General features: G+C 41.1%; 1 protein-coding gene across 4 annotated transcripts in view; it reads right to left on the bottom strand.

The window, feature by feature from the left end:
• Positions 1–24,728, bottom strand: part of PARD3B (par-3 family cell polarity regulator beta) — a 391,710-nt gene that overhangs the window by 5,666 nt on the left and 361,316 nt on the right. The window lies entirely within an intron of this gene.

Here is a 24,728-nt window from a genome sequence, read left to right as displayed (position 1 = left end):
GGGGCTGGAAGTTGATCAATTATATAGATCAATTACACCTGCTCTGTGTCTTTGGGACTGAACTCATCGACTGTTTAAATATTCTTTGCATAGATTATGAAAAAAGTAATCATTCTGGTACAACAGATCAGGTGTTCAAAATTTGTCAATGACTCTCTTGTTCACACAGAGATTTTACAAGCATGCTCATTCTTTCTTAACCTGGGCTCCCAGACTCCGCTGGAACTTGTTTAACATGTAGTAAAACAAAACATGTGGTTTTCTGCTGCACTCGTTTAAGCCCATGGGGTAAATCATGGACATAGGCAATGAACAAACATTATCTGCCTTGAAATGAACCTACAATTCTCCTCCTGGAATAACTTAGTGCAAATGTTTCCTGTTTAAAATGGAAAGAGCAAAAGGAAGCATTCCAGGCCTTGGACTTTTAGGACCCTATGCTCCCCAGAGACTTTCTGCTTTAAAAACAGAACATTATAAAAGACAGGCACTCCCAGCTTCCCCCCCACCTCCTGGTGAGACAGTCCAGACAAAGTGCTGAAGGGCCTGAAGCCACTCTCTGAGATACCAAACCACTCTTAACCGTACGTACTGAGACAATTACCGTCACTGCTCACACACCTACACCTTGCAACAAAGCCTCATTTCCAGAGCAGCCCAAAGAGCTGCTCCACTATTTTTTCCACATGCATGAAGGCTTGTTCACTAGTCAGTCCCATCACACTCAGCTTTAATGTCTCTGTGCACAAAAATGTACTTCCAATCATAAAAGGCTCTGCAGTGGTAGGAACTGCTTTGTGTCAAGCAGCACACCAAGAGGAACAAATGTCAAACCTACACCCATCACCTTTTAATATAAGGATCATGCTCAAAATCATGTACATTGGTTTTATAAGGTGTTCTCATTGGCAGCTATAATCAATGAAATTCTTGTGGATCACATTAAAAAAGGACTGAGCTTGGAACCTGACCCAGAATTCACTGAAAACCCAGTGGTAGCTTTTGGACAGAGTTTTAACTGCAAATTGTATTACTCTAAAAAACAAATTCAGGATGAACTGGCACCAAAATGATGGCTGAAAATGGGACTGAGTCACCAGCATGACATACTGAGCCTCCAGTACATAACTCATGCCTCAAGTGACACCAGAGTTCTGCAAGATGCAGGAAAAGAGGGGGGCTTTGCCATCCAGCCAAAAGAGCTGTTCCCAGGAAAACTCAGCCAGCCCAGTTTTAGGAATGAGTGTTACACTGCTGCCACAGAAGCTGTGACTGTGCAGAGGGTTGTGCACTCAGGCTGCTCTGGCCCAGGACTGTGAAGTGAAGATGTGCCTGGGCAATCAAAGTGTGCCAGACCTGAGAAATGGCCCCAGGCTGCCTGAGCTGATGCCATCAGATCTCCATTGCTGTTCCCTCTCCTTGCAAACTAAATCCACCATCGCTTCACTTACAGCTAACACCATCTGTGGCTGGGTAGACAAACTGCAGAACAACATGTGGGAAGAGCAAAATCTTTCTTTAAAAGATAGAACCCCAAGTTGTTCACTATCAGCACCAGTTTCCTTTCTCTGAGGGCAAAACACCCATAGCTGGTGTAATTCTTGAGTGTCCTGCCCAGAGTCATGACAGGTTGTACACAGAGACCTGACAGAAATCCACTTCACACAAACCTTTTAGGAAAGCCCCAGGAAGACAAGGGTATGTGAGTTATTTTAGAAGTCTTGGGGATAATACAAGCAATAGTATAGCCAACAATTAGCAGAATTTTTGCCTGAGTAAAACCTTGGGAAACACTGGTAACTGTCCAAAAGGCTGACTCTGGGCAGCATGACTGAGGGAGATTTCACAGAAGATATCCTCATGGTTGCTCCACACTCTCCAGGTCACTTTCCCTAGCGATCCCAGTGAGTGTTACACTCACAGGTACACAAGCTACAATGACAACACTTTTTTTCCCTTTTATGACCAGCACAGCATGTTGAAGCCAAATTATTTCCCAAGGATTCATTCTTCCTCACCTACCACCCAAGCCTGGTGAAGTTCATTCTCAGGAGCTGCTCACAGTGCAACCAACCAGCCTACAGAGTCTCCATGAACCTCTACCTGACCAGTCTTAAAAAACAGGAAAAAATTGCCCTTCCCTCCTCAAGTGTGACAAATTAAGCATCAGAAAGTTAATCTTTCTAAGGTAAAAGAAACAACTGCAAATACCAAGCTCTGCCTGCAGAAATGCTGTCACCATTAGCAGTAAGTCTGGGACACTGAGGGCAGTTCCCAGGAGGAAGAGGACAGCTCCTCTGAACCAACACCCTTCTCACTCGATAGCTCACGGTGTAAAAGTACATGCTGTTGTTTATCCTTAAAGAAATTGCCAAAACAAACCAAACCAAACACTTTCTACTTGGCAGTCCCTTGTAGATGCTGTGCTTGTTTCTGCAAGAAGGAAAACAACACCTAGCTTTTCCCTCAGCAGACACTACCACCTCTGAGGAGGTCCTAATGAAATTCTTCTCCTCTCTGCACTGTTTTTGTTGGCTTCTGATGAGTTCAGAGTTCACAGGGCCATATCACACCTCCCCAGTGACCCATGGTGTGGGGGTCAAAACAATAATCTCAAGTGGAAAATCAGTGACCCAGGGGAGTGATCAAAAATCCACAAATTGGGTCAAGCAGGTCCAGCCACTCAAAAGGACCAGGCCAGGACCGTGCCCTCTGAGAGGACATGCTGAGTAGGAGCTGCTCTGACTGTCAGCTGTTTTCCAGATTTTTGGCCATTTGTTTGACCTGGGGATACAGTGCAATTAATGGCAGGCAGAAGGCAGGGAAGCTGACACAACATCCTGGGAAGGAACTGATCTCAGAGCTCAAAACCTGGTTTTGCTGATAGTTCAGCTCTGCTGGGTCCCACTGGAAAGTGCATTATGGATGTGGGTCTAGCTAAAAGCAGCGGCTGCTGCTGCAGGAAGCAAATGAATGAAGGGAGAGAGAAGGACCAGGCTCCACAAAGGACTGAAACTGGTGGGGCAGAATGAAAACACTTGTCAAAAATGTCATGAGCAAGGTGTCCCTTAAAATGGTGCCCCTTCTGCTTTGAGGAAGCAAAGTCTCATCTTCCTTCCCCTGCAGAGAAATTACACATCACATATAGGCAGTTGTGAACATGTTTCACTTCATATGCTGGTTTGCAGCTCTACCGGTTTATCTTTTAAAACGATTCACCAGTTAACAACTGTGATCCATTTTGAGCATTAGGAGCACAAAGTAGACTTGTCCAAGAAAAGCAGATAATTTGTGACTGATATTCAATTAATGTGTTGTTATTTTCTCTATGACAGGTAAAGCCTAAAGCAGGTTTGTTTTTCTCTCCGCTTTATTTATCTTCCAAGCACAAAAAATAGAGTATCTTCTAGCTTCACTGCAGAATTTTTAAGAGCTTCTGGGTTTATTTAAAACTGAACCACAGGATTTGGAACACCTAGGAAAGACTTCCTTTACCCAAAATACTATTTAGTAACAGGTATCTGAAGGTTTCATCTTTTTTTTTTTTAACCCCCGTTTTAGCTATTCTTCAACTGTGGAAAATCTTACAGAGTAGACTGGCATAAATACCTGATGCTTCAAAAACCTAATCAGAAAAAAAAATTACATTTCAGGTTTACTGCATTTCATTGATAACCTTCATTTGCAGGTCACCTTTAACATCCTTGGAGACATGTGCTTGGGCTATCTGAAAGGAAAGGAAAGCAAAATGAAGGTCTAACTGCTCGTGCTGTGCCCCATCACGTTGGGGGTTTGGATTTCATTGTGACAAAGGGTTTTTCTTCCCTCTGTTCTATAGGGAAAGTCACAGAGGTCACCCTCTTAGTACCTGGTAAAAAGCAAGGAAGGGAATGCTCTCTTCTTACATCACTATCTCCTCCTTGCTGCTGAGGGAATATTTTGCAAGGGATATAATCTCACAAGAAAACCTGCCTTCTTACTTTGTTAGAGAGTACTTCTTGAAATAAACTTCAAAGACAGCCACAGACTAAGTAGCAAATGGAAAGCCCACATTTGGCTGCAGTCTCTTTCATGTCTAAGTAAGACATACAGAGACTCTGGGTGATGGCATCAGACAGCCCAGGCTGTGATTAAAGAACAGGAGAAAGCAACAACATCCTATCTGTGTCCAAATTCTCAGTGAAGAACTCCACTGTATGCAGTGTGATTGTGTGATGTTTGTTCTCAGCCAGGAGGAACTACTTTTAAAGAAGAAAAGAGAAGCTGATGTAAGAATTGAATTATGCAAACAAACAATCTTGAAGTATCAAATACATTACACTGTGTCTTTATAAAGCTCTTCTCAACAAACACTAAAAACAATTAACTGAAAAGATCACGTAGTGCCTATCTCTCCAGATAAAGTATTAAAGATACTGCAGTGCTGTTTGTAGTCAGTGGCTCTAAGAACTACTGTTGCTTAATATTCAACATGTATATAACATAAATAAATTAATGAAATTTCAAATCACTGCAGATTTCAAAGAAATCACTGAGATGCATTAAGGCGGGTCTCTGTATCTTAATAGGTGAGATAATCCTATAATAAATATTCTTTGCCCTTTCAGATCAATACTTCCCACAGCCAAATAAAGGGTTTGCATTTAAAATTCACTGGGAATCAAATTTGGTATCTTAGTGCTGGGAAGAATCTGCAGCACAAGGAAGTGCTCCGTGGCTGCTGTCTGTGAGAGAGGCTTGTACCCCACAGAAGAAGGCAGATGTCTTGCAATGTCATACTAACCTCTACCACACCATACACACTTTATTTATGGGCTGAGCTGGTGGAGGTGCTTCCTTCTCCTGTTCTTTTATCAACAATACAAGGCTGAAAAATCAGATAACATAAACGAATACAATCCCTGGCTCTCATGTAGCACATGCCATGCAGAGAGAGCTGTTTTTAGTTTGAGGACTGTGTTTGGAATTCCTTCAGTGTCAGGTTTCCAGTTACCAGACCCTCTTCCCTGGGCCAGGCACGACTGCGGTCGGACTGGATTAGCAGAACACTCTGCAATGTATATTACACAGCTCTGACTTCTACAGGCTTTGCAGACCCATAAAAATAATGATCTTTTAATGACCTGCATTTCAAGGTGGTGGGGGTGTGTGTGTGAGTGGGGGGTGCAAGAGTGGAAGAATCTCTCTTCCCTTTTTAAAGAATTCCTATTTGGTTTTGGTTTGGAGAAGGACGAGTCCAGATAAGTTTGTTTGAAATTCGAGCAATACATTCCAGATGCAATGCAGGCAGGCCTGATTCTCCTGTCTTGCATACACTTTTGCAAAGTCTAAAGTGGTGCCAACTGGCCCAAATATAAGAGTTTATAAGCACAGTTTCTCTCTCTCTTCAATATTACAGCTTAAAATACTTAGAAACAAACAGTTAAAGCACCACAATCCCAGCAGGTAAGTGCAGAGAAGTGTTTATATTTCTCTAGTTGAAGTCCAGCCTTAAAGCAGCTGGAGAACTGAGTCCTTTATTGCTTGCAGAGGGCCACACCACAGAGGTGTTGGGACCCAGCTGCTCCCTGGGCCATTTTTAGCAATTGGAGATATTCAGGTGTCACGCTTGCTTTTACATCTAAGACCAAGTGTACAATTTAGTCACGTACCAGCTTTCCATGCAGGAGAGCAGACTGCAGAAACAACAGTAAGACAGGCAAGCAGTGTCTGACAGGTCTAAAACTTTTCTGTAAGATTAGGTATGACTTCTTATGACAGCACAAACAACTTATTTTGTCTGCCAGAAAATAGATTGTTCTCAATCCCTAATGGAGCAAACTATGTCACAGATTGGTTAACATCAGAATTTAGAGTGCCATTAAATTAAACTCCCTCCCATCAGCAACCAAACCATAAGACAGCATTGCTGCTTTGCTCCAGCATTAGTTTAGTTTCCATAGCAAATCTCAGACCAGTTTCTGATAATCTCATCCTGCAGACAAAGCTCCCCTTTCTCTCCTTCCCTAAATCCAACCTACAAATAGAGGAACTGTGACAACCAGGATTAAAACCCTGAAATTAACAAAAACAAAACTTGAAATGTGCTAGCTGGTGCTCTATAAATGCCTAAAAAGCATTCACAACAACTAGTGCAATAATCCTTCCTACTCAAGTCCTCACTTGTTTTGTTCATACGCTCTCAGGCATGGTACATCTCTTCTACCAGAAGGCATAAAATAAAGTAGCACCTATTGAACAAGACATTGTTATTGTGTGATCTCTTCAAGCTTAAAGGGATCTTAAGTAGATTGGTACTTTAAGTAGCGAGTCATTACAACATGTGTCATTTCAGATGTTCCTCATTATTCAGCACAACATAATGCCGTGTGAGTCATTAACCTCTGGGCACTGGTAACCCACTCTCAATGCTAAGCAGTCATGCTTGTTGCTCAGGAACCCCCATGCTCTGCTGAGGAGAGACCTGGCTGAGATTTCAAGGTCCCTTTGGTCTTTTGTTTTGCAGATCAGTGGGGACCAAAAGCTCTTCCTATAGACTAAAAGAGTTCTTGGCCTTTGGTCTTCTGAGACACATTTCTGAGAAGATGCTAACCAAGTTACGTTGGAGGGGAGAAAACTTCTTTTTAAAGGACATATGCTTCTTAAGCCAGCAAGAGAAGCAACTGTTTAGGCTTCTCGATTGAATTTTGCATTTAAATGCAAATTCCAACGAATACAAAAAAGTACTGCCACTACAGGAGCAAGATGCTGAAGTGAAAGCTGTGCTGCGGTAATACTTGCCCTGTCGTACCGGGTAGCAACTCCCAACAGCCAGGAGTTGCTGCCCCTGCCCTGAGAACAGGCAGCTGCTTTCCTCAAGAGCAGGCAGTGTGGGAGAGGGGAGCGAGATGCAGAGGTGAGACCCCAACATGAGCTTCAGTGCAGCAGCAGCACAAAAGGCAGAAATACCACCCAGACCCCTTTGCCTCATCCCAACCCCTACTGGAGGTCTCTGCTTTTTTGAAGGCTATCTGAGTAGAAATTACGGAGTCTGTGGTGATTTAGGAGCTTTTAATTTGATTTAAAAGAAATTCTGTTGCCATAGTCAAAATTGCTTTTCAGAAGGAATTGATCACAGTCCAGAAGAGCTCCTCCCCAGCAGGGAAACCTCTGCCCTTTGCCTGCCCATTCAGAGCACAACTGCTATCCACGCTGGTTTTGTGCTTTCAGAAATGCATAAACCCAAATTCTACCCTGTTCTCATTTTTCATTCAAAATGAATTTAAAGCACGGTGACCATTCAGCTGTACTATTCAAATGATTTTCAACTAATAACAGAAATCATTAAAAGAATCTTCCTAAGTAATAATAACCTGGGCCCAGGTCTTTACTATTCAGCCACTGGGACCTTAACATGCTGTCTGATCTTTAGTGGGCTAGTAAAAACCTGTAAGAAGTGGTTATTAATGTTATTACCAAGCTTTTAGGCTTTTTTTTTCCTCTTAGAGCATTTCTCATTTAAATTAAAGCACTCCTTGCAGCACTTTCTCCCATTGCCATGATGAAGTATGGCTGTCAATTCTGCCTCCAATGGCACAAACTGGGTAGTAAGACCATGCTTCAGTAAAAAAGGAATACGTAGCTGGTTATTTTTTCCTTCAATGTTTCTTTCTGGTCCAGACATTCTGTAAAACTCATTGTGACAAATCATTCTTTTTTTTTTTTTTTTTCCTTTTGTAACAAAGGCAAAACTCAAGACCCAGAGAAGAAGGATGGCTGTTTGGCGGGGGGAGCAAGAGGTACCTTAAAAACAAGCAGCTCTTATTTCTTTCTTCAGGCAGTATTTCAGTCCCCATTGTTTCCCTACTGCTCATGTACTGATTTTCTCCTAAATAGCACAAACAGCCTGTAAGTACATCCTCCCCCCAATATTTTCTTTTGTTAGAACCTTTCATTTCTATATAGGCATTAGATTATACATTTCCTGGCTTGCCGCACTCCATTAACACTCTGGTAACCACCCATTTTCCAGCTAGCCATTAAACACCACCTTTCATAATTGAGATTTAAAGGCTCAGGGCATGATAAACAGCTGAAGTTATAACTTTACAGCTGCCTCTATAGAAGTGTGTAAATCTCCAGATTTGGATAGGCAAATCAATTAATCAGACTTGCATTAAGCCACAAACTTTGCGGGTGCTCTGACAGCAGATGTCCTGAAGTTGTGCTTTAAATAACAAGGGTCAAACCCTCAATCCCACAGGGCAGGGACAGACGGAAATGTCCCACCCGGAGCCCAGGGAGCGGTAGCGCTGAGCGCAGCTGCTGCGACTCGCAGCCGGCCCCAGCGCCCATCCCAGCTGTGTTTGTGCTGGCTCCTTCCTGCAGAGCTCCTGCACTTACACCAGCAGCAGCAGCTCCCGGCTGGACCCGCTCTACCTGCTGCCTCTGCTGGAGGCAGCCCTGGGCTTATCACCCCACCTTTTCTGCCTGTCAGCTCACAGGCTGCTCTCAAAGCAGGACCCACGAGATTTGGGACTGAGCAGAGCTTCCCCCTGCCCCCACCTGCAGCTGAGGACGCTTCACGTGCATGACCCTGAGTCACTGCTGGCCAGCAGAAGCTCAGAACTGGTGGCATTCGATTCGGAGCTGCAGCCACCAGTCTCTTTAGGGACATGGGCAGTAAGAGGTTAAACTCCGGTCGTGAGGCCCAAGGGCCTGTGCCCCACCTCTGCACGAGTTATCTCCCTGTTGCTGCATTTAAAAATACTGTATGTAATTAACGGTTATCAGGTTGTTAAGCAGCGTGCTGAAGTGTGAACTTATCATTCAATTGTTTCCTTTATTTACAAAGCCCTGCCATTCTCTTAGGCAGCAGCCTGGGACAGGCTGTTGACTTGCTCAGGAGTTGATGAGGAGGGTTTGGCGCGCCAGATCCTGGGAGCAGAAGCAGATTCTGGAGAAGTGAGACACAGACGAGAATCTGCAAACACCCCCTCAAGATGTCCTGTAGAACAGCTGTGCTTGAAAGAGACACGCACACATGGCACCACTGCCAAGTACATCACTGTGAGGTTGCTTTGAGACCTGAACCACTGAGTATGGAGGAAATGCAAAATACAGCTTCCAACTGCTTTATGGGCACAGGTGGAGTTTTTACTCATGTATATGGTATTAGCTCTAATGCCTATAGATATACACAAATATGTTCCATTCCCACATGAAAACAACATAACTGCTGACTTTCATACACATCTGAGCTCATTTCTTCCCTATTTAATTTGCTGGATATTGTTTCCTTAAGCAAATCTGGAAGTCAGAGGTGATCGCATTAGACCACAAGATGGAGGCGGGTGGACAGGACAACAGCACAAGATGCCACAGCCCCCACTGTCCTCTCTGCCTCCTTCAGCAAGGACTAGGCTTGGATTCCTAGAACCCATCACATTTTTTACCACTATCCTCTCCTGGCCTGGCTACTGCTCTCTTCTTCACTTTCCTTGCCAGCAGCGCCAGCCCTGGCAGTGCCAGCCAGGTGTCCCAAATGACATGAGACATCATCAGATTTGTGTGATTTTCTTCCATGCATTCCTGGCCTGGGGCAGCACCATGCACCCACAGCCGGATTTATGCATATGGTCCCTGGGCATGCAGCATCCTTTGCTCTTTGGGAACTGCTGTATTCACCCATGTCCCTGATCTACATGCATCCTCCCCAACACTTCCAATAAATGAGATGTGTAGCTTCTAAACAAACTTCCGTGCCATCTGCACACTGTGCTGCATGACAGACAACAAGATAAAATTTGCAAAAGCAAAGATCTTAGAGCAAAACAACCTTTTAGAGAAAGCAAGTACAGGCTGTTGTAACAGTTCTATCAGCTTAGTTATGTATCTAGAACAGAAGACATCAGGTTCCTGAAGTTGAAAGAGGAGCACACAGCTGAAGAAAGAAAAAAAAAGGCTTTAAAGACACACCAAAACACTGCATCCTTGGCAAAGGAATGTCATTAGCTGGGAATTAGTGATACCTGAGAGAGGTGACAGTATAGCACTTGGAATACAGGGTAGAGGCAAGCCAGCATTGAGACAGAGAGAGGTTTTGGACAGCACTACCTGGTATAGACTTCAATTTATTTTGAAAGGACACATCTGCAACAAAGTCTTACGTGCAGGACTCTATGCTGGCAGCAGCTTCAGCTGACATTACAAGGAATAGCACCACAATCAAAGAGGCATCCCCACCCACCCAGGAAGGCTGCTATGTGCCATCACTGAGAAACAGAGAAGAAAGAGTGCTTCCGGATGTGAACCTGGTAAGAACCTGGCCAAGATTCTAGACAGCATATCTCAATTTGGCTGGGAGAAAAAAAATTAAATAAAACCACTCTCTAACTTGAAACAATCTTTTACATAATGAATCAATCAATTATCTGTGCTCTAGTATGTTCAAATCAAGGGAATCATCATTGAAAATAACAACCAATTTATATAGCTCATTTAAAGCCACAGTAAGCAAGGCTGCTGATTCACTAATGAACAATAAAGGTCACTACTATAATATCTCTCCAAGTATTTTCAGATTGCGTAGTGTGATAGACTTGAAGTGGCAAGCTCATAAAAAGCCCATCAAGATACTTTGCAGGGGGAAGTAAAGATGGAAAAACATCTGTGCTTTGCCTGGATACCAGACTGAGAAGAGGGAATAACTTTGATGCAGCGAAGAACTTTGTGCCCCAGACGCGTCCAGCCCCAGCCAAAGCCTCTGGATGTCAATGGAAGCATTTCAATGATCTTTGGATTGGGCTTTTGTATAGAATGGTATCTGCAAGGGGAGGAAAGGGCAGGGAGAGAATGAAACATCTGTATCCTGGAATGAAATCAGGAAGTTAAGGCTTGACAGCCTTAGACAGCAAATAAATTGTACCTCGGGTACTAAACGTAGGTTGCTGAAATGCCTCACTTCAACTGGAAACATTCCTTTTCAGTTGTGTCTTTCAGGTATCCAGAGAAAAGCCTGACCAGAATGCTGCTAATTTATGCTTTACTTTTTGAGTGCCCATGATCTAGAAAATGGTACATACATGCAATTACAAAGAAATAAGATATTCTGCCAAGATGAACAGCACACCTCTGCTCTGTGGATGTTAGATCCATGATCATTAACAGTGTGGCAACTGGGGCAATGTAGCAGAGTGTGCCCTAATCTGCAGCATCATGTCTGGACTATTACCAGAACCAGATGTTTCAGAGGAAGCTGCAATTCGTGGACAATTAATAGTTTGCAAAGGTCTTAGAGCATAAAAGAACCTCACCCTTCCTCCTCAGATGTTAACTCAAACAAAAGCAACTGTTGGTCTCAGCTTGGGTTTGCAGAAAGGTGAAGGTTTCAGAAACACAAAACACTTGATGACATTTCTGTACTTGCAGATGTTGATATTAAAAACCCCTAAACATGATCATATTTAACTTTGACAGACCTACTATTTGAAGCCTATAGGAAAAAAAGGACAATGGAGTAGAGAGAGCCTGTGGTGAGTTGAGAAAGATGTCTTTTCCAAATCTCAATGTTAAATCTTTAATGCTGACTTGGATTCCTCTTGAAAAAAAAAAAAAAAAGAAAAAAAAAGTGTAATTCTACTGCCAGTAAAATAGGATTTTCTTTAAAAGAACTTTGCAACATTTCAAAGGCCCTGCTTTTTAATGAACAAAAAGTAAAAGAGAGAAACATCATATTATATCAAGCAGCTACAATATAATCCATTTCTCAAGAACATCATTACAATTTCTAAATCAGAAAAGCACAAAGTAGCAATGCCATTTTGAGGATGCAAAATCGTCTCTGTATACTAAAGTTCCTTGAAAAACTTATAAAACTTGTGGTATAAACTAGCACAACTGAAAATGAAATATCTAAGGAGGAAAAGACCAGGGTTAAGGGTTCTGTATTGATTTTTTCTCCCTCACATTGAGATTAAAGCGATTTCAGCTGGGACCCAGAATTACAGATGTAATTATAATTTCCATTTATATTTTTAGACTGTGTACAAAGAAGTGTAATAATGGACAGCTGAACATTTTCCATTGTTCCTTAAAAATGAAATGTTTCTGATGAAATCTCTGTAAGACCAAGTACCACTGCAGCAATCTCTCAGTAACAGATCTTGCTTCTGATGTTTGGTGAGGAGAGACAAGGGAGAGTTGCCACCCCCTCATACAAAGAAATCAAACCAAAATGACATTAGGTTGTTATTCCCCTCAATAATACTGAAGAATTTTACGTTAAGATTAGTAACAAGTCTTTTCAAAGAAAAAGTCAAATTATCATTAAATAACCTTTCCTGACATTATTTACAGAGTAGGTAACACAAAGCATTGCATTAAGGAGGCATTATTTAAACCACATAAGGTGCAGGGAGTGAAAAAGAGGAATTTCTCCAAGATGGCCTGTCTGCCATCCTTCCTTCATCCTTTACAATGTCCATTTAAGCCCAGGTTTCCTGGAGCTCTCTGATAGCAAATAACTGCTATTGAAAAGCAAATTGTATTCAAGGTAAAGCAGGTGCTTAAGTGCTCTGATGGATCTGGGCCTAAAAATTCAAGTTGTAAACCCCAACTCAATTTCAAATGACTAATTGAATTTGCCTTTCTTTTTTTTTTTTTTTTAATTCCCTTTTGTTTTAAACCGATCTGCTCTGTGCTTTCTGCCACAAAGCCTGGTGCAGTCAGTACCACAGCACAGCCCATCCCACCACGCTGCTCCCTCTTGCCATTCCAGAGGGGCGAGGAGATCCATACAGAAACACTCAAAGATGCTCAAACCCAGCACTGGCATGTTCAGGCAGCCTAAATTCAGTCCAATTCCCGAGTCAGTGAGAAACCCAGATGCCTTCAGAGACCTCTACAAAGCTAATTAGAAGACTACCAGAAGTCTACACACAGAGAAGCCACATGGGTTTTCTGAGCACGGCTACTGGGACCCTCAAAGCTTTTAACTGATTCTGGAAATCTTTAATGTACAGCTGTAAAGTGTGTTTGCTGTCTGAGCATCTTTGGAGGAAGCACTGTTAGCATCCTTTTTCCTACATGCTTTGTCCCAGCTATTGTGTTGGCTGGTTGAGTTCAGTTCAAGAGCGTATCACTATTATCTCCTTAAGAAAGCAAAACAAGGGAAGAAACTGTGGCCATACCATGCTTCTAAAAATACATTCTTTCTATACTGAAGACAAGTCAGTTCTCAGTAAACAAACATACCTTTTCTTTAAAGCACAGGATCTCAGATTGAACCAAAACTCATAGCAAAAATGTTAGATGAGGGTCCAAAACCTGGAGACACATGGGTATATATACAGCAGTGCACTAACTAGCCCCTAGATCCAAGCAAGAAACCAGTCAAATGAATTTTCACTGTGAAATCATCCTGAGATTGGTTTTTCTTGCCAGATTTTGCCATGATCTACGACAGACTGCTCTCAAAGCATCTCCCCTCACCTGTAAAACAAGAGATATTTTTCTACTTTAAATGAAGGAAAGTGCCAGCTACTCAATATCCAAGGACCCCTGTTGGCTCGGGGTTTTGCTTGATAACCTGGGCTGGGTTTTGTTCACACATTTCCTGCCCTCTGGATGGAACTCTGACTGCCAATTTCCAAGGCACGGTCTCAGACTATCTAGTGCACAGATCCAATCTCCTTGCTGAATTACATCTGGGGTGGAACAAAAATGGCAGATAATTCACTTTCTATTACAGTTAACACTCTCCTCCACTTGCTTCCTACGTATGTTATATAGTAGATGTGTTTGCATGTTCTGCTCTATTTTTTCAGCTGTTGCAAGCACATAAGCTATCAATTACACTCTATGCAGAGAGAAGATAGTGATTTGAGGAACGGCTTCCCGTTTATATAACTCCTCACCTCATCACTGCTCAAACATTTAAATGAATGCTTTTGGGCAAGAGGCCTGAAGTAGAGAGATTCCTTAGGTGCTCCCTCCCCTGCCATTTCCCCCCTCATTGAATGGTTAATCAGAGCAGCATAATTCTTTAAAACTAATAGTTATTCAAACAGCTGCAGGATCCCATCTGCTCACACAGAACAGAGGACAGAAGCAGCGGAGGCCACAGCAATACCAGGCAGAAGCCAGCAGAAGTTGTGTCAATATCTCTATATCCAGCCTAAGTTATGTTCAGCAGACAAAGATTCTGAGTAAAAACATTACCATTACCCTAAAGATGTGGTAAAGTTTTTAGCATATGCATGATGGTATTTAATATATTTTCAAAATAAAGCTTGCTGAAAGTCTGACTAGTGGCCTATGTGTTATTTAAGACCAACCACACGCCTACAAAGCTTTGCATATCCATGACATGCTCAATAGCTCATGCATATTTTTCCAAATAAGCATCCACAAAAGAACAGTATCACTGTGCATCTTATGCTTTGTTTATGCCATATTTGAAAGAACTGTTCCAGCAAAAAATTTTGCACAGGTGCTAAATGACAAAATCAGTGCTAATTTACATAACTATTAAATGCTAGAACAATGCAATCTTTTCCAAGCCTGGAAATGAGGATAAAGATTGTTAAGAAAGCAGGAATTAATCTTCTCTAACAGGGTAGAATAGGAGTTTTAGCTCTGTGCTTGCTGTTAACAAAGTGACTGTTCCATAACCACTAGTGATCTGAATGTTTGCAATTCTTCAACAACCTTGAATCACATTCATTTTTAAGGACTACTTTTATTTCACTTATATCTGTGATAAGATTGGATGGGCTGAAGAAGAACACATAGAGCAGGAAAAGATGTATTTCTTTTGCTAGGATATCCAAAATCTGGAGAGAAATTGCTAACATTGGTGGGCAGAATTCTGGGGGAAAACAACAAGTAGCCTAATCAGAGTTTGTCAAATTACTACCAGATTGACCCAGACAGCAAAGAAATCAAAAAGTATGCTTCAACAGTGGTTGCATTTCATCCTAAACTGACTGCAATCATTAGGAACACATCCACGGATTGCAGTGGTTCTGGACCAGGCTCATAACTAGCTTCTAGTAGTAAATTTCTGGCTGTTCTCAAGCTGGATCAACACATCCAAAGCATGACTTTCTAAAGCATCATACTTGAAGAGCAACAAAAAAGCCTTCGGTGAATGTGAGCAAAGGCATTTGGACAAAGCCCTCTAAAATTGTGCATTTTCTCCTGATATATTTAAGACTTCTGTGAAGAGAAATTAAATATGTCACCTACTTATGAAATGGAAGCAGTTTGGCTGCCAATTGTCTGAACTGTGTTGAAACAGCTGCTCTAGCAACTGTTTTTACTATTAAATTCTTCAGCAACTCTCTTAATACCAAATTAGATACCTCTTTCCTTTAATCACCAGTTTATATAAAAGCTCTTTCCTCACAAGGCAGGGTTTCAGCAAGGATAACAAACAAGGGCAGGTCTGCTCAGTGCGCTGCCCTTGTGTTTCTGCACTCCTCACATCTCCCCCACCCTGCTTCTCATTTCTCGGTGGGTGGCACACAGAGTGCTCACGACTCTGTCCCCTACATGTTTGTAAAAGAACACAGAACTAGATTTGAGGTCTTAGGATTTCACAGCTTGTCATTACCTTGCAGCATGCAATTAAGACTGTCCACATGCAATCCACTTTCCTACTTCATCATAATCTTTCCTCTTTCCTAAACATGCCCACAATTCATACCTGTAACTGACTCTCTTTAAATGGCTTGCTATTAGAGGCTTGAAACTTGCCATTGTGCCAACACACTGTCATGTAGGGCTGTGATTCTGGTGTGGGTTTTTTTTCTGGTTGTTCTTTTTTTTTATTTTCTTTTTCTTTTTTTCTGAGTCTGCTATGCAAAGCAAAGACTGGATGGAGACAAAGGAATTGAGACCTAACATGGAGAACTAAGTGCAGTCTGCCTCTGAGCAAAGGGTGCCACCGCAAAGCTGCTGTTTGCTCACAGGAGCATAGCTGAGCAATGACACAGCGTACAGGAGGTTCACACACAAAAATGAGAGCTGCAGGAAGCTTGCTCAAAAATTCCTAACCCAACATCCTCAAAAATAATACATATTTACACCTGATACTGTTGGCTTCCCACACTTTTCCTTTGTTAGGTGTTTTTAAAGCACGTTTGCTGACAGCCATCTTTCAGCTGCACCTCTGGATGTGTTTATCAAGGGAAAGCCTAAGCCAAGAACTGCAGCAGAGTTGTCTTATTTCACCATGCTCTTTCTCACCTTTGCAGCCTAGAGCCCACACTTTTTGATGAGTTCTGAATTACAGCCCAGCATAAGCAGCAATATTTTTATTCCAAATATCCATACCTACAAAGCAGCCAGCTGAGCTTCCCAGTCTGCTGGTCTCCTGAGCCATTTCAATATCCATCTTAACAATGCAATGGATGTATTTGCATTTTGGAGCACACATCTTATTCCCCAGGTTTCACTCAGCACATCACTCTGTTGATGCATTCTATGGGATATATGCTTTTGGTTTTTAATTTAATCTTCTTCCTAATTTGCATTCACTTATCTTTTTTCCACAGATCCTTCATCTCAACCTAACCATTTTGTACTGACACTTTTTTTCTTTCATTAATATTTTGTTCCCTAACATTTGTTTTGTTCTTTTACTCACTGGAGGCATAGTTAATACAGCTTTCTTTTCTGAGGCAATGTCTCCAAGACTTCATTAAATTTTATAATATTAATTCAAGCCCTTTTGTTCAAATGCAATATTTTCCTCCATCTCCCATATTTTTAAGCATAATTTGGTGCCCTCAGTTTGAGTGGGAGGTCCTTATGCCTGATTATACACTAAAATTCATACCAGATCCATGTTTTCTGTAAATGTGACACTTGAAAGTATTTTTATTTAGTCGGCATAGTATCTCCTTGCAAAAAGGCTGGCTGCTTAGTTTCAAAATATTAATTGACTTTTAAACTATTCCATATTGCATTAACTGGCTTTTTGCTATGAGGAGTTGACTGACTTATTAGGAAAATTGACAAATCCCATCCCTGTCTGCCTCCTTCTACACTTCCAAAGTATTCTTCTGAGACATCTGGCTTTTAGTGGTTTTTTTTCAAGCTATGTCCCAGTTGTTACAGGCATTTTCTTTAGTCAATTTTCTTTAGTTATTCCCATGGAAATTATAGAGGTGGCCTGCCAGCTGCAATCCATGATTTGATGTCATGAACCTTGACCTTTCTGACTTTCTAAAGTATACTTTTTCATTATTTAGACTTAATTTGGCTTGGGTGGAGGCATCATGTTCATTTCAAGTGATATTTCTATTTTATTAGAAAGCTGGAGGTATGTTTTACAACTAAATCTCCTTCCTTTTCTATTCACTGCAGAGATTTCTGAAATTGTGATCCTGTTTACAAATTTCTTTCCTCCTTTCAGTCAAGTCTTTAAAGACACATGACTATTTTTTGAAAGGTCTGTAGTACACTGACCCTTTTCCTACTTGTTCTGCCTTTTAATCCCTGAGATTCTCCCTGTAGAAGGTGTACACAGGTTATTTATGAACTCTCCACATTTTTGGACAAATGTATTTTGACATGATATATGAAATAAAGTCTTCACACTTCACACATGGCACTGAGATGATATTAGGTACCATGGCACACCTGAGCAAAGGGATTGAAACTGAGGTGGAACAGAAAAAGCTGCAACAGAGCACTTCCAGCTCTCTGCGGCATGTATGTGCCACAGATCTGCTGTCCTGGCAGTGGTTTGGGCTCTGGCCTTGATGTACAACGATTTCCCTGACACCTCCTAGAGCCTGGGTAGATCTACAGTTATCAGTTATAGTACCTTCCAGCGTTAAGAAAAATTAGTTAGCTAAATCTTAAAACTGTTTGAAATTGGATTTAAGCTAATCTAACAAGAACATCAGCTTGGTTCCCAAGCTTGGGCTCTAGCATATAACAATGATCTTTTTTCTTTGCCTGTATTTCATCCTGGCTGGTTTATTGCAACATATCTTGGAGGTCCTTGACCAGTATTTCCATTAAAACTGATTCTAAATTCACCTGCCAGCACTCAAAATCCAACTAAAACCATACATATATTTCATTTGTAATGAGATCACCACACTGGAAGATACAGATAGACAAGGTTTTGCTGCATTTTCAATAAAAGCACAGCTGTCAAAATAAAAATCATATTAAAAAATATCCCTGAATTCACTTTAGATGATTAAAACAGAAGAGAAAGTTAATAATCAAGTATACTGCAGAATATACTGTTTGAATATTATTTATATTTCACATGACTAGGGTGATGAAGTTAGTTGGGCCATTCATTTTAAGTTCACCCTACTTATTTCCAATCCTGTTTAAGACACCAAATTATTAAGTCTTCTTAGTTTTGAAGTTATGCCAGGGGAATATTAAAAAATATATGATTTATGTCAAAAATTAAAAAAGACCATTTACAATTGGTTCTCAAATATTCCCCTTGACCATCTCCTCTTATTTTAATCAGTGTAAGAAACAAGGGAGATACGGACTTTATTCAGGCACCTGGAACTACTCTGTATTTTCCCATCAACCTGTTTTTCACCCCTTTGGAAGGAAAATCCTGGGCATTACTAAAAATCCTGGGTATTATATTATGCACCAGAAGTTAACACGCTCACCTTGTAGTTGTGCAATGTATGTCCAGTAACGTGGTTTCACTGACAGACTAAGATGTGGGTGATTCTGGACAGGGTTGATAAATTATTTCACTGCTATTAAAGTTTTGGCATCCCTGGCCCCTTCCAAGAGAGTGTAACTGCAGATGCTCTTTTTAGCCAGGTGAACAATGCTCCAATTTAAGCAATACTGCAAGGCAGCAATGGTATTTATTCCCTGCAGTCTGCATCAGCATTGTCACTCTGCCTGCCATAAAGGACCATGTTGGGCCAATAAAACCTGGAGGGAATCACAGTTTCAGTAGAGCCATGTAATGAAGCCAGCTGGTGAGAGAACAGTGAGACAGAGAGCAAAGCTGCTACCAAGGAGTGTCCGAGCACCAAGAAGGGGTCTGGAAGACAGCTTGGCAGAACAGCAGCTGTGTGATGGGACAGAGCAACACTGTCACTGAGAACCCCTGTGCCATCACATGGCACTTGTCAACAGCAGCACCAGTGGGACGTGCCCCAGCTGATGGCCAGAACCATGGCTGCACTGCAGGGTCAATGCTGTGACACAAACTGCTGTATGCCAGGCAGGAACATAAATGAAGTATACAAAATAAGAAAGAGGACAGATTTTCAAGTGATGGAGTAGGTTCAATCAAAGGGATTCCAAGCAAGAAAGAAAAAACAAACCCAAAAAACCCAAAACCCAACAACAACAAAACCACCAACAAAACCAACAAACAAACAAACAAACAAAAAAAAACCCCCAAAACAAATAAATTCTTGTGATTTAAACCAGCATGCAGGGAATTTTGATTTAAATAATTAATTTTAAACCTTGCTTTTTTATCTGTGGTCCTTGGCTAGTCAATTCCCAGAGGCTGGGAATGCTCTGACAAGTTGATTTACAGCTAATTATAGTCTGCACTAAAACTGTGATTTCTTTTTTGTTAACCAAGAGAATACACTATATACATATTTAAGTAATGTCAGTATATTAATTTCAGATTCTGCTAGACAATGGTGAATGATGAGTCTTATTTAATAGACAATTAACTTTTTCTCGTGATTTGTGTCAAGTCACTTTCTGATGATGTTTTCAGGATTCAATTAAATTACAGAAATCTTGCATTTTGAAATAAACTCAGTAAAATAAGGCAAGAACATTCAAGTGCAAGAAGCAGCTAATGAAACATGCTAAGTAATCCATTTCTTCTGCTGGAGGAACCTTATCTGTTGAGGACACAGATATTACCAAAACTTTACTTTTGATTTGAAGGGCTCAAAATGTTTTTGCTCAATTCTAGAGTCTACCTCCTAAATTGACTGCACGGCTACTCTGGCCCCATGAGCCAATGCTATTTTCTTGCTTTACAGTGTAAGACCTATGTGCTCAATCTATTTAATTTATTGAAAGGAAGGTGAAAACATAACATAAATGATCTCTGCACAGAAATACTCCAAGGAAGGAATTTTGCAGGCTTGGCTCTTAAAATCTAGCAGAAAAAATATTTACCACAGTATCTAGAAATTGAAATGGGGTAATGTCAGACTTTGAGGGAAAAAAAAGGGCATAATCTCTTTAAGCAGTAAAATAATTAACCTCCAAAGAATGTAATGAATTCTCCACAATGTGACATTCTAATTCCAGGTTAGATGCTTCTGTAAAGACATTTACAAAAGTAATGGGATGGATCAAAATTGAAATTTAGTTTGACGCAGAAATGTAGAAAGTTTTGGAGGGCTCAGACAAGGTGACCAAAAATGTGTGTCCTTTCTGGCATTATACCTAGAAATGGAGAGTGTTCTGATTTCAGCTACTGCTTTAAGAAGTGTGTTGGAAAATCCCAGCTCTACAGAGACAGGGCAAAAGAGAGGCACTTTAGAAGATTTTATTCTGTTATCAGAATAAAGGGTGAGACATAAGAGATGTAAAACTCAACGCCATTCTATCAGAAGCCAACCTATTTCCTGGTTATAATACCTTATAAATGCTTTTCAGCCCATTAGCTTTTGCTTCACAATGCTGCTAATACTTCTTCCACCAATCCTCTAATATTTTACCCCACGTGGTCTTGCTACAATGCATCTTTAACAGTTCTAATTCTCCAAAATATCCAGTCTTTTTGCAAGGCCACCATTTGAAACTTGTTTCTAGTTCAATCTCTCTCTCAACAATGCCATCTCTATTCCACAGCCTTTCTAAGTCAGCACACCGTAGAGTTTGCATACAAAGGTACAAGACTCTGACAGCTTTCAGACAGATTTTGAGAATCCTTCACAAATCTGTTTCTCACATCATGCAAGTTGCATGGTCAACCTGAAGAGAAGCTTCCAGCATGGGAAAACTACCCATTGCCATTGTATGGCAAGGCTGGCTCCTTAATCCATTTCCAAGCTTCCCAGTTTCAGGATGCATGTTACATTTAAGACAGACTTGTGAGCAAATTAGCAGTTTGCTCAGCAGTCTCATCCCAGCCACAGCAACAGAGCTGAATCCACCTACACAGCCTGAACTCATTTTTCCATGCTAGCAGTTATTTTCTAATGTTCTCAGAGCCTTTCTGGCTCTCCCTGTTTTCTTGACATAAATGTGTTCTTCAATAATACGATAATTCCAGAGAAAGTCTGAAGTACTACTTTTCCATTGGAATCAGCATTTCTTATCGGAAAGATGGCTGAGCTTTCTAATCCCCACTCATCTTGTCAACCACTGCTGTCCCAGTGCCTGTCAGTCTGCTTCTGGTCACAGCCAGCTTTTCCACCACCACAGAAAACAATGCGTCCTTCAACATGAGGCTTCTCCAAACAAGGCTGCCATTAGCAAAACTGTGATTTACATTAAGACAGACTTCCATAAATGCAAGCTCAAAAATAGAACTATGAACAAACAGAGCAGCTTCAGCTTCATATCTGCTCCATAGCTCCATCAGGAAAATATTCTGAATTACATCAAGAAAGTACGCATTAAAAATAGTTTAGAAGATACAAATGTTTTTCTGGCTCCCACAACCTGGCCCTGCTCTTGTTCCCAAAAGAAGAGGCTTAAGATGTGTAAGAATCAAGACGTTCTCCTAAGCAGAAGGATTTAATGTTGCTTAATACTACTACTCAGCACTACTTAGCAATAGCCTCAGGGCAACACATAAGTATTGAGTGCAAAGAACTGTATCTCTCTTGCAAAGCCTCCCATTTCTGTCTCTCCCACTTTGCTGCTTTTCTGCAGACAGAACAGCACAATGCAATGAGAGATGAAGACCTGCCACTCTGCTGCCACAGCCACTTATCATTTAATTCAGATGTTTGCCTCTGTAGACATTTCCAAAGTGAGCCTACAGGCTGGCATTATTTTATGTAGAAACTTAACTATGTAGCTCAGCTCACCACTCCTTAGACCAGTCAGACAGAAAGCCTTTCTCCAAAGGCTGCTGCCTCCTGTTTCCCCTTTTAATTAAACATATAACCTTACACAGGAACAGATCCTCCACTCAAAGGAAAAAAGGACATCACTTACTTCAGTGAGACCAGGACAGTAATTTGCTGCTGCACCTACTGAAAAGACAAGCACACCTGACAGCTGAATTCCTCAAATTGTGTTGATACAGACTTGTATCACCTGAATTTGGCCCATAATATCTAGACTTAAATTAACAGCTTCAGAGAAAAAACAGAAAAAAGAAAAAAAAAAAAAAAGACAAAGCCACAATGATGCTTCAAAGCTTAGAATTTTTCAAGCCAGCAGCAGGTATGATCAGATCTGACTTCATGCAGGATGCATGCCTTTGCAAAGGAACGGGACAGTGTCTTAGGGGCATCAAACACTGATCAAGATTTTGCTAGGCGAACATTCCTCCTTCTTGTCTGGTGGGGAGGAAGACCAAAGCTCTCTTACTTGATTTTTCCATGCCCACACACACTGGCATGAGTCCTGGTGGCTTTCAGGTGAGCAGAACAGTTTCACTGTGTTGGTCCCAGCTACTCCTGACATAGCACAGATCTCCTCATCCCGTGAAACTGGCTGCAGTCCAAGCGCTTTCCTCTCCCTCCTTGTGTGTGCCACACCAGAGCGGCAGGCAAAGGTCACATCCTCCTGGACTCAACATAATATTGCAACAGGAATTTGTTTCCAAGCATCTACAACCCTCATCTGAAGCCTCTGTAAGTATCTCTTATTAAACTGGGCTTAAATGGCTAAGTATGCAGACAGCTCCATATGGCATCTGTACCAGTGTGGCTCAGTGGCCTCACCACAGTGAGGACAGCACAAAAGCAGGGGAATAAACTCAAGGGCAGGAAATGTGAACTAATACTAAAATGCTTGAGAGAAGAAAGCTATTCTTTTGAGGAAATACTACCTCTTCATTTCTTTCTACATTTCTGTCTCTTTCTCTTAATTTATTTTCCTTTTTTTTAAATAATGCTGCTCATTACAGCAGTTTTCATAGATCCTCCACCGCCGAGAATTGGTTGGCAAATGGGTGGTTTTTACCTGGATTCCTCTATACTCCTGGGCAGTCAGCCATGAGAACAAAAGAAATCACTCATTTCCATTAGTGGCTGGCAATGAGACTGCATCCCCTTCATCTGGATTTAGACTTCACTGTACAATTGAGTCATTTGTGACTGCCAGGGCTTAATTACTGCAGTAACATGAAACTGCAAAACTTACAAAACTGAAGTATAAAACCAGCAGCCGATTGCTGAATTGTAGGCACGCCCAAGGGTGTGTGATATCCCAAAGCTCTGCTCCTGCCAGGGTGGAAACCCTCTGGAGACACAGCTTGGCTTGCGTGCAGCAGTGTAAATATTTGGGTTGAGCAGCACAAACAGCCCTGCTGAAGTGCAGGTCTTCTCACTCTCCAGCATAATCTCCTTAGGCACAGAGAGAAAGGACACTTTCACAGTGATCTTCAAAAGCTTAGGGAATATTTGGATGACTTTTTCAATGGAGATTTCCCACTAGTTAAATACTCAAACCTGTTCTAAGAGCTGGAGAGTTGTGTTTGGAGCAAGTTAAATGGAGGTCTGGGGAACAATACTGTAAAATTCATGATCTTATTCAGATAAATCTACTTAAAAAAAATACCTAAAAAAACCCCAAAATAAAACCCCCCAAACCAACCAAACCCCACAAAAGCACAGGTTGTAGAGATGAGCAGTATATACACCTAGGGAGCATGCCGAGGACGCAGCACAGTTTGGAAAAGAATAGGACAGAAGGGATACAGGGAATGCTTACTACATAAAACAAGGGCATGTCTACATCTGTAGTGCTCACTTCTGGTCATTCCCCTTGAAAGAAATACTGGCGAAATCAAAATAATTCTGGCTTATGGAAGTTACTTCACTGGGAAATTTTCAGTTTACAACACCTGAAAAAATATGGTTAATTTTCTTAAAGGGAAAATGAATAAAAGAAGACATATAAATATAAAAATTTCTGTAGAGAGTTACACTGAGCACCAATTATGAATTTACTTTCTTGTAATCCACAAGGAAGTATTCAACAAAATGGCAACAAAATAAATGTTCAAAATAAATAAAAAAGGAGTGTGCAAAATTAAAGTACACCTAACTAACATGCAAAAATCACTGCTAGAAACATGATGAGGAAACAGGAGTGTTGGAGGACTGTAAAAAAATGATGGCCATTTACCCAGAAGAGTAAACACCCACAGTCAGCCAGGAAATACATGCAAGACACACTGTTGGAAAGCAGGACTCTGTCAGAAAAGCCAGCTACGGCATAGGATGAATGCCCAAGAAAAAATGGCTGATAAATATAATTTAAAGGCAGGAAGTAAACTGCAGACACATCCTTTGGTTTAGAAATCATATACATTAAAAATGCCTACAGACATCCAACAGTGCCTTGTGAGACAGCCTTTATATTCTGGTTAACAAAAGCAAAATATTCGTTGTATTTTTGTCTGGAATTGGACACAGCATTACATATTTATCAATCAATCTTTCAGTGTTCACCTTTGAATGTAAATGGCTGAGTAGAAAAAGAAGCAGCAAAAAGAAAGAATTCACCGATTTCCTAAGTGCCAGCACTACTTCACAATAAAAAAATCTCTTCTTTCTTATAGATACCTATTT

Source organism: Melospiza melodia, chromosome 8, assembly GCF_035770615.1.
Source record: "Melospiza melodia melodia isolate bMelMel2 chromosome 8, bMelMel2.pri, whole genome shotgun sequence".
Taxonomy (NCBI): Eukaryota; Metazoa; Chordata; class Aves; order Passeriformes; family Passerellidae; genus Melospiza; species Melospiza melodia.
The sequence above is the reverse complement of the archived record's forward strand: the minus strand, read 5'-3'. Positions and strand labels throughout refer to the sequence as shown.